Raw genomic sequence first — 10,355 nt, 5'->3', positions numbered from 1 at the left:
CGAACTATAAATATCCGAAAAGTACTAAAATGTACTTAATTTTGTACAATTTCGTAGCATGTGAATTGATAGAGCTAAAAACTTGAAATTTGGAATGCGAATTAGGGATGAGATGTAGAGCCTATTTAAGGAGATGATTTTGAAAGCGTGTACTCATGTGTATGAAAAGTACTATATGATACTATATTTGGTACAAATTCAACTTGGAGATAAAAATCGAGCTGGAATCCTGAAATTTGAAATTAACATTACCGTTGGAGTGTAGGATTGGGAATGTACGTAGTTTTGGAATTTTTTTACTCAGTTTCAGTAATTTATATTCATGGGTACTAAATGGTACTAAATTTGGTACAATTTGAATTTTATGCGAACCAATAGAGCTAGAATCATGAAATTTGGAGCCAGGATCACTGTTGGGGTGTAAGATCGAGATATGTAGGAAGTTTTAAAAATTTGTACTAATGTGTACTAAATTTGGTACTATTTGAATTGTGTGAACCGATAGAGTTGGAATCCTAAATCTTGGATTTAGGATCAATCTGGGGGTGAAAGTTTGGGTTATGTGGGACGTTTTGGAAATTCGTACTACTGTGTACTAAATTTGGTACAATTTGAATTGTGAGTGAACCGAAAGTGTTGTAATCCTGAAACTTGGATTTAGGGCCACTGTGGGGTTGTAGGGTAACGGTAAGTTGGAGGTTTTGGAAATTCGTACTACTGTGTACTAAATTTGGTACAATTTGGATTGTGAGTGAACCGTTAGCGTTGGAATCCTGAAACTTGGATTTAGGATCACTGTGGGGTTGTAGGATTTGGGGTATGTAGGAAGTTTTGGAAATTAGTACTACTATGTACTAAATTTTGTACAATTTGAATTGAGGGTAAACCGATAGAGTTGGAATCCTGAAACTTGGATGTAGGATCACTGTGGGGTGTAGGATTGGGGTCTGTAGGAAGATTTGGAAATTCATACTACTGTGTACTAAATTTGGTACAATTTGAATTGAGGGTGAACCGATAGAGTTGGAATCCTGAAACTTGGATTTAGGATCAATGTGAGGGTGTAGGATTGGGGTCTGTAGGAAGTTTTGGAAATTTGAACTACAGTGTACTAAATTTTGTACAAATTGAATTGTGAGTGAACCGATAGAGTTGTAATCCTGAAACTTGGATTTAGGGTCACGTTGGGGTTGTAGGGTTAGGGTAAGTTGGAGGTTTTGGAAATTCGTACTACTGTGTACTAAATTTGGTACAATTTGGATTGTGAGTGAACCGATAGCGTTGGAATTCTAAAACTTGGAATTAGGATCACTGTGGAGTGTATGTTTGGGTTAAGTAGGAAGTTTTGGAAATTCGTACTACAGTGTACTAAATTTGGTACAAATTGAATTGTGGATGAACCAATAGAGTTGGAATTCTGAAACTTGGATTTAGGATAACTGTGGGGGTGTGGATTTAGTAAGAAGTATTGGAAATTCGTACTACTTTGTACTGAATTTGGTACATTTAAATTTGAATTTGGAATCATTATGGGGGTGTAGGATCGTGGTATGCAGGTTTTGTTGGAAGTAGAAGGGTACGAAAAGTACTAAAATGTAACAAATATGGTACCCTTTTTATTAGCGAACGGGAAGAGCTAGAATTCTGAAATTTGGAATGTTGGTCAATGATGGAAAGTTAGAAAGATGTGCAAAAGGGTTTTTGGAAATTCGACCTATAAGTGTTCTTAAGGTACTAAACTTTACTGAATTTAGTTCCTATTGTATATAGCTGGAATCTTGACATTTTAAATGGAATACAGGTTGGGAAGTGGTGTTGATGTACGGAAATGGTTTAAGACATTCGTACTTATGTGTACAAAAGTGTAATATGGTACTAAATTCCGTACTATTTACCTTCAGTTGAGTGTGCAGAGATGGAATCTTGACAATCGGAATTAGCTTTAAAAAATCGTTCTAATTTGTACGAAAAGTACTAAATGGTACTAAAATTGGATTTAGGTGAACAGATAGAGCTGAAGTCTTCAAATTGGGAATTAAAATGACTGTTGGAGTGTAGGACTGAGGTAGATTATGAAATTCGTACTTATTGGTACGAAAGGTATATATGGTACCAAATTTAGTAAATTTGGATGTTGCTTGAAAGGATAGAACTGAAAACCTGAAATTTGGAATTAAGATTTCTGTTGAAGATTGGGCTATAGAGACATCTTTGGAAACTCGTATTTATGTGTACGAAAAGTACTAAATGACACTAGATGGATTTGGGTGAACGGAGAAACCCATAATTTGGACTAATGGTTGATGTTTGAATATAGAATTGAGATATGGAAGCATATTACCTATGTGTACTAAGTAGTACTATATTTGGTACAACTTGATTACGTGTGAACGGATAAAGCTGGACTCCCGAATTTTTTAATTAAAATTACTGTTGGAGTATAGGATTGACATAGTTTAGGAAATTTTTAATTATAGAAACAAAAAGTACTAAATGGTACCGAAAAGCTTACAAATGTGTGAACCTATAGGGCTGTATTCTGAAATTTTGAATTAATATTACAGTTTGAGTGCAGAATTGAGATATGTCGGTAATTTTTAAAAATTCGTCATTATGTGTACTGAATGGTAAAAAAATTTGGTACTATTTTGATTCGAGTTAACGGATATAGATAGTAAACGTAAATTTGGAATTAAAATTACAAGATTAAGGAATTATTGGAATTTCGTACTTATGGATACGAGAAGACCTAATTGGTACTAAATATGGTACAATTCGTTTTGTGTGGGCGGGAATCCTAATATTTGTGACTTAAAAATAAGGTTGGAGTGTAGGATGAGGTAGTTTTAAAAATATGTAATTATCTGTACTAAATGGTGCTAAGTTTAGTACAATTTAGATTTGAGTGAATGGACAGATATGGATGGATTTGAAAAGAAAATTACTCTTATAGCAAAGGATTGAGACAGTGTTGGAAATTCGAACTCATGAGTACGAAAAGTACTAAATATGGTACAATTTGGATCTATGTGAAGAGATAGTGATGTTACCCTGAAATTAATGAATAAAATTACTGTTTCAGTGGGAAATTGAGGCAGTTTTAGAAACTCATACTTACGTCTACGAAAAGTAATAAATGGTACAATATGGATGTTGGTGAACGAATAGAGCTGGAATCTTTAAATGTGGACCTAAGGTTGTTATTGGAGATCATGACTGGGGTATTTTAGGAAATTTATACTTTGGGTACGACAACCAAAAAATTTGCTACAATTTGGACTTTGGTGAACGGGTAGAACTCGAATCCTGAAAGTTGCAACTTAGGTTACTCTGGGATTGTAGGAAAAGTACAGAATGGTACCAAATATGGTACAGTTTAGTGAACAGATAGAGCTGAAACTCTTAAATTTGGACTTACGATTGAAAGCAGGTTTGGAATATTGAGATTGGTTTGGTATATGGGTACGAAAAGTGCGGAATGGTTTCATACAGAGCTAAGAAGTAAGATTACTTTTAGAGTGTAGGATTGATGTAGTTTTAGGAATTCTTACCTATGAGTATGAGAATTACTAAATGGTGCTAAATTTGAAACAATTTGAATTCGGTTGAATCTTGAGATTTGGAAATTAGATTACTATTGAAGTGTAGTATTGGGCTATTTTTGAATAGTAAATAGAATAGAAAATTCACTAAATTTGGAATAATTTGAATTTGGGTAACGGAGAGAGCTGGAAACCTAAAATTTAGAATATTGGTCATTGACAGAGAGTTAGAAAGAAGCACCAAAGGGTTTTTGGTACTAAATTTAGTGGAGGTGACGGTATAGAGGTAGTCTTGAAAATGTATTAGAGGTAGTCTTGAAAATGTATAATGAAAAGTTCTAAATGGAATTACATGTGGAACCTGTACGTTTTTGCTAAAGTGTGAATTTCGGAAAATATTGCTTATGTGTATGGTAATAAACTTAATATTAAATGTAGGAATAGAGGTGGAATTCAGAACTATAGTAAAACTAATTATGCGGTATTCACGATTTCCATATGAAATATTTTTTATTCCCTTTCCGCATACGAAGTAGCGGGTACTTTGCTAGTCTATATATATAAAAGAGCTTAGTGTTAAGTGAGTGAGTGACTGACAGATCATCGCCCAGACGAAACGGCTGAAGATAGAAGCTTGAGATTTTGAGTGTGGGTTGTTGTTGGTGTGTAGCCGTGAGATAAGGCTGGGTTTTTGGAAATTCGAACTAGAAGGGTACGAAAAGTACTAAAATGTACCAAATATGAAACCATTTGTATTAGGCGAACGGGAAGAGCTAGAATTCTGAAATTTGGCATGTGGGTCCTTGATGGAATGTTAGAAATATGTACAAAAGGAAATATTTTGGAAATTCGACCTATAAGTGTACTAAAAGTACTAAATTTAGTTCTAATTGTATATATATTGAACATATATAGCTAAAATCTTGAAATTTTAGATGGAATACAGGTTGGGAAGTGGTGTTGATGTATGGAAATGGTTTAAGATTTTCGTAGTTATTTTTTTTGTAAAAAGTACTAAATGGTACTAAATTTGGTACTATTTGCATTTAGTTGAGTGTATATAGATGGAATCCTGAAAATCGGAATTAGGACTACTGTTGGAATGCAGGATTGAGGTAACTTTAAAAAATCGTACTTTTGTGTACGAAAAGTACTTAATGGTACTAAATTTGGTGCAAGCTGGATTTCAGTTCACAGATAGAGGTGGTGTCTTGAAATTGGAAATTAAAATGACTGTTACAGTGTAGAATTGAGGTAGTTTTGGGAATTCGTACTTATTGGTACGAAAAGTACTAAATGACACTAAATATAGTGCAATTTGGATTTTGCTTAAACGGATGAGCTTAAACCCGGAAATTTGGAATTCTGATTACGGTTGAAGATTGAGCTATAGACACATCTTTGGAAATTCGTATTTGGGTGTACGAAGAGAGCTGGAAACGTAAAATTTGGAATAATGGTTGCTTTTATAATATAGGAAGCTTAGTACTTATGTGTACTAAATGGTACTATATTTGGTACACCTTGATTAAGTGTGAATGGATAGAGTTGGACTCCAGAATTTTGCTATTAAAATTTCTTTTAGTGTGTAGGATTGACGTAGTTTAGGAAATTCTTAATTATAGAAACAAAAAGTACTAAATTGTACCAATGTATAGCGTTGAGATCGTGAAACTTTGTATTAATATTACTGTTGGAGTACAGGATTGAATATGTCGGTAGTTTTGAAAATTTGTCATTACGTGTAATAAATGGTACTAAATTTGGTACAGTTTAGATCAGAGTGAATAGATAGAGATGGAAAATTTAAATTTGGAATGCAAATCACAGGATTAAGGTAGTATTGGAAGCACTAAATAGGGTACAATTCGTTTTGTGTGAGCGGGAATCCTAAAATTTTGAATCAAAATTAAGGGTGGAGTGTAGAATTGAGATATGGAGGTAGTTTTGAAAATGCATGATTATATGTACTAAATGGTACTAAGTTTAGTGCAATTTGATAGAGAAAGAAATAAAAAAATTATATTTGAAAATAAAATTACTGTTAGAGTACAAGATTGTGACAGTATTGAAAATTCAAACTTAAAGTATGAAAATTACTAAATGGTACTAAATATGCTACAATTTGGATTTATGTGAAAGGATAGGGCTGGGATCCTGCAATGTATGATTAAAATTACTGTTGGAGTGTGGAATTGAGGAAGTTGGATAAAATCGTACTTACCTCTACGAAAAGTAATAAATGGTACTAAATTTGGTTGCTGGTGAATGGATCGACCTGGAATCCTTGAATTTGGACTAAAGGTTGTTATTGGAGAACAGACTAGTGTAGATTTAGAAATTAGTACTTATGTTTACGAAAAGTATAAAATATGGTACAATTTGGACGAAAGTTGCAACTTAGGTTACTGTGGGAGTTTTAGATTTTTGGAATATGGTTGAAAAGTACAGAGTTGTACCAAATCTGGTGCAATTTGGTTTTTGATGAGCAGACAGAGTTGGAATTCTTAAATTTTGACTTACGATTACTATTTGAAATCAGGATTGAGGTATACTTGGAAATTCGTACTTATGAGTACGAAAAGTACTTAATTTGGACTTTGGTGAAATTAATTAAGTTTTAGAAATTCTTACTTATGAGTATGATGGTACTAAATTTGGAACAATTTGGATTTGGTTGGAACCTGAGATTTGGAATTTAGATTACTGTTGAAGTGTAGTAGTGAAGACTCGAATTGGTGTTATGAATAGTAAATACAGTAGCAAATGCACTAAATTTCGATTCGGAAACCTAAAGTTTGTAATGTGGGTCACTGACGGAGAGTTAGAAAGAAGTACCAAAAAGGTGTTTATACTAACTGGTACTAAATTTAGTAGTGGTGGTATGGTGGTAGACTTGAAAATGTGTAATTATGTGTTCGAAAAGTACTAAATGGAAGTAATTGCGGAACCTGTACGTACTTGCTAAAATATATAATTGGAGTTCTGATCTATTTATACCCCTCACCACACTGTGGTACAGAAATTATCCCTTGTGCATATGTTTGTAACAGGCAAAAGGAAGCGAGATAGACCCATGGTTCCTTTTGAGAATATGCATAGAATCACATTCTATGTCGATTTATGCATGTCCGTCTTTACTACTTTCCTTACTGGTTTTAATATGTTTAATGGAAATACGAGAAATTTCGGAAAATAGTGCTTATGTTTATGAAGATTACTAAATCGAAAACTATATTTCAACAAATTTATAGTATTCACGATGTCATATGAAATATTTTATGTATTCACTTTCCGCATACGAAGTAGCGGGCACTTTGCTAGTTTTATATATAATTTTTCAGTTCATTTGGTCCCTTTACTTTAAGAATATTTTTGAATACCTATGTTTGTGGCTACTGAACCCTTTGAAAACTTTTAAAAATACGAACCTATAACTATTATAATCTTGAAAAAATCATTAAAAATAGGTACTTTAATTCTCCACCCGTATATGTATTGTAATTCTTAAAAAAAAAAATAATCATTAAATATCCACGCTTATATATGTTATAATCCATAAAAATATTATTTACAAATCCACATGTTATCCTTGGAAAATATTTGCTTTGTTTTGACAATCCAAGCCCATGGCTATCATAATCCTTGTAAAATATCCATGAAAAATATTATTTTATATCTGTTATAATACACAAAAATATTCTTTAAACATTGTAAGCTTTTAACGACTATTAAATTTAACTGTGAAACAACCTTATCCCTTTTTTCATAAATTATTGCAAGGTAATCGCAGAAAAACAATCGGCATGACAAATTGTCTGCACCACTAATTGCTGACACATGAAAGACATTTCCGCACAATTAGAATTTACAATAAAACACTTTCTCTCTGATATGATTAATGGAATTTTTTGGCATACTCATACACATACTCATGTCACTGGATATGGAGAGGCGAGACAACCACTTAACCTAAGACCGGTAACTAAACAGCAATGAGGTGAAAATAGCAAATCAAAAGTCGTCATGATTCTGTGAAATTTTATGAAGTCATCGGAAGATTTTGAAAACGGAGGGAACGATTTATTGTTATTAGGAATTCCACTGTAAGATTTGATTGAATCCAACATTATGATATTTTTCATAGATTCTTCTAAATTAAGGTAGGGGTCTACAAATACATATATAGGAACTCAGAATGACATTTTTGTGAGGACACAAAATGGATATCCCGATTCCCTCCCATCTTAATTGATTCTTCCTTTCCTTCGATAAAAGAGGACGATTGCCAAGTGTCGTTGACTTTAAAAGTGTATATTCTCTGCATTGTTGTATTTGAATCCTTTAGCAAATATCCTTGTGCTCTTTTTATTGTGTTGTTGTTAAATCCTTTCGTTTTCAATTGTAATTTTATTTACACTTCAAACTGAACTTGAGCCTAATCGTTAGGCACGAGAAACACGAATCATTCAATCACATCATTAAATATCTCGTGATTTAAAGAAATTTTAAAACTGAAAGGACATCAAGGTCAAGAATTTGACTTCTTGATGAAAGACGACTTGACGTGACTTCAACTATAAAATTGACCTCTTTCTCTTAAACACACACACACACGGTTACACCTCTATGCACCTAAGTATTCAAAACATAACGCCGATGCCTTGTTTAAGCAAGGTAAATATTTATTGTGTTCATTTAAAACCCAAGCAAGGACCATTGAATAGTTTTCCTTTTTGGTCAATAGAAAGGCGAATGTTTATTTCTTGCCTCGATTAATTAATCAGACACGTTTCGTTTTTTGTTCCAAGTAAAATAAAACGAAGACAACAAAACTAAGAAAATCGTCGTATAAATAAAATAAAGACTAATGAACCCAATGCCACAAATGAAGGATAATTAATGAAAGAAAAATTAGTGTCCTTCGATGGTGAAAATGGGTTGCCGTATGTTCTATCAAAAAGGGTAATATATTTTTCAGGAGTTGATTTTTTAAAGAATACTTTTTCAAGGACCATCCATAAGGCGTGGATTTTTTAAAGAATATTTTTTCAAGGACCATCCATAAGGCGTGGATTTTTTAAAGAATATTTTATCAGGGACCATCCATAAGGTGTGGATTTTTTAAAGAATATTTTTTCAAGCACCATCTATAAAGCGTGGATTTTTTAAATAATATTTTTTTCAAGGACTATCCATAAGGCGTGAAGGTTTTAAAGAATATTTTCAAGGACCATCCATAAGGCGTGGATTTTTTAAAGAATATTTTTTCAAGGACCATCCATAAGGCGTGGATTTTTCTAAAGAATATTTTTTCAAGGACCATCCATAAGGCGTGGATTTTTCTAAAGAATATTTTTTCAAGGACCATCCATAAGGCGTGGATTTTTCTAAAGAATATTTTTTCAAGGACCATCCATAAGGCGTGGATTTTTCTAAAGAATATTTTTTCAAGGACCATCCATAAGGCGTGGATTTTTCTAAAGAATATTTTTTCAAGGACCATCCATAAGGCGTGGATTTTTTAAAGAATATTTTTTCAAGGACCATCCATAAGGCGTGGATTTTTTAAAGAATATTTTTTCAAGGACCATCCATAAGGCGTGGATTTTTTAAGAATATTTTTTCAAGGTCCATCGTAGGTGTGGATTTTTTAAAAATATTTTTTTCAAGGCCTGTAATAGTCGTGGATTTTTTAAACAATATTTTTTCAAGGACCATCCATAAGGCGTGGATTTTTTAAACAATATTTTTTCAAGGACCATCCATAAGGCGTGGATTTTTTAAACAATATTTTTTCAAGGACCATCCATAAGGCGTGGATTTTTTAAACAATATTTTTTCAAGGACCATCCATAAGGCGTGGATTTTTCTAAACAATATTTTTTCAAGGACCATCCATAAGGCGTGGATTTTTCTAAAGAATATTTTTTCAAGGACCATCCATAAGGCGTGGATTTTTTAAAGAATATTTTTTCAAGGACCATCCATAAGGCGTGGATTTTTTAAAGAATATTTTGTCAAGGACCATCCATAAGGCGTGGATTTTTTAAAGAATATTTTTTCAAGGACCATCCATAAGGCGTGGATTTTTTAAATAATCTTTTTTCAAGGACCATCCATAAGTCGTGGATTTTTTAAAGAATATTTTTTCAAGGACCATCCATAAGTCGTGGATTTTTTAAAGAATATTTTTTCAAGGACCATCCATAAGTCGTGGATTTTTTAAAGAATATTTTTTCAAGGACCATCCATAAGTCGTGGATTTTTTAAAGAATATTTTTTCAAGGACCATCCATAAGTCGTGGATTTTTTAAAGAATATTTTTTCAAGGACCATCCGTCTAAAAGGTATTTTATTTTATTCTATTTATTTCCGACCAAAATTTGGCCTATCCGACCAAATTGTTCCCCAAAAATTAAAAAAAGGCAATAGTGCTATTTGAAATTAACACTTTATTTGTTCATAAATGTTGTTTGGCATTTTATTTCGATTCCAGTGAAATTTCATTTCACCCCTTTTATTTTTTGTGGGCTGATGGAATAGTGGACATTCCAAAGCCAAGCGTTAAAGTGCAAGTTTAGCATTGCTGGCCGCCAAAGAAAAAATACCCCCAAGATTATAATCAGTACATATGTATATTATTGTTTTCGAGAAAAATGCTGACAGGATAATCCCTCAGATACCTCGCATAGCCCAAAGCAATAACATTTATTTTCTACACTTTGTTTAGTTTTTAATTGCTCTCACATGGTGACAAGTGGTTCGGCGGTTCGAGTGCGAAGTCAAAGTAATTATTTTGTGTATTGTGTG

This window comes from Musca vetustissima, unplaced genomic scaffold (assembly GCF_032173495.1).
Source record: "Musca vetustissima isolate MV318-11 ecotype Yass unplaced genomic scaffold, APGP_CSIRO_Mvet_v1 utg7560, whole genome shotgun sequence".
Taxonomy (NCBI): domain Eukaryota; kingdom Metazoa; phylum Arthropoda; class Insecta; order Diptera; family Muscidae; genus Musca; species Musca vetustissima.
The sequence above is the reverse complement of the archived record's forward strand: the minus strand, read 5'-3'. Positions refer to the sequence as shown.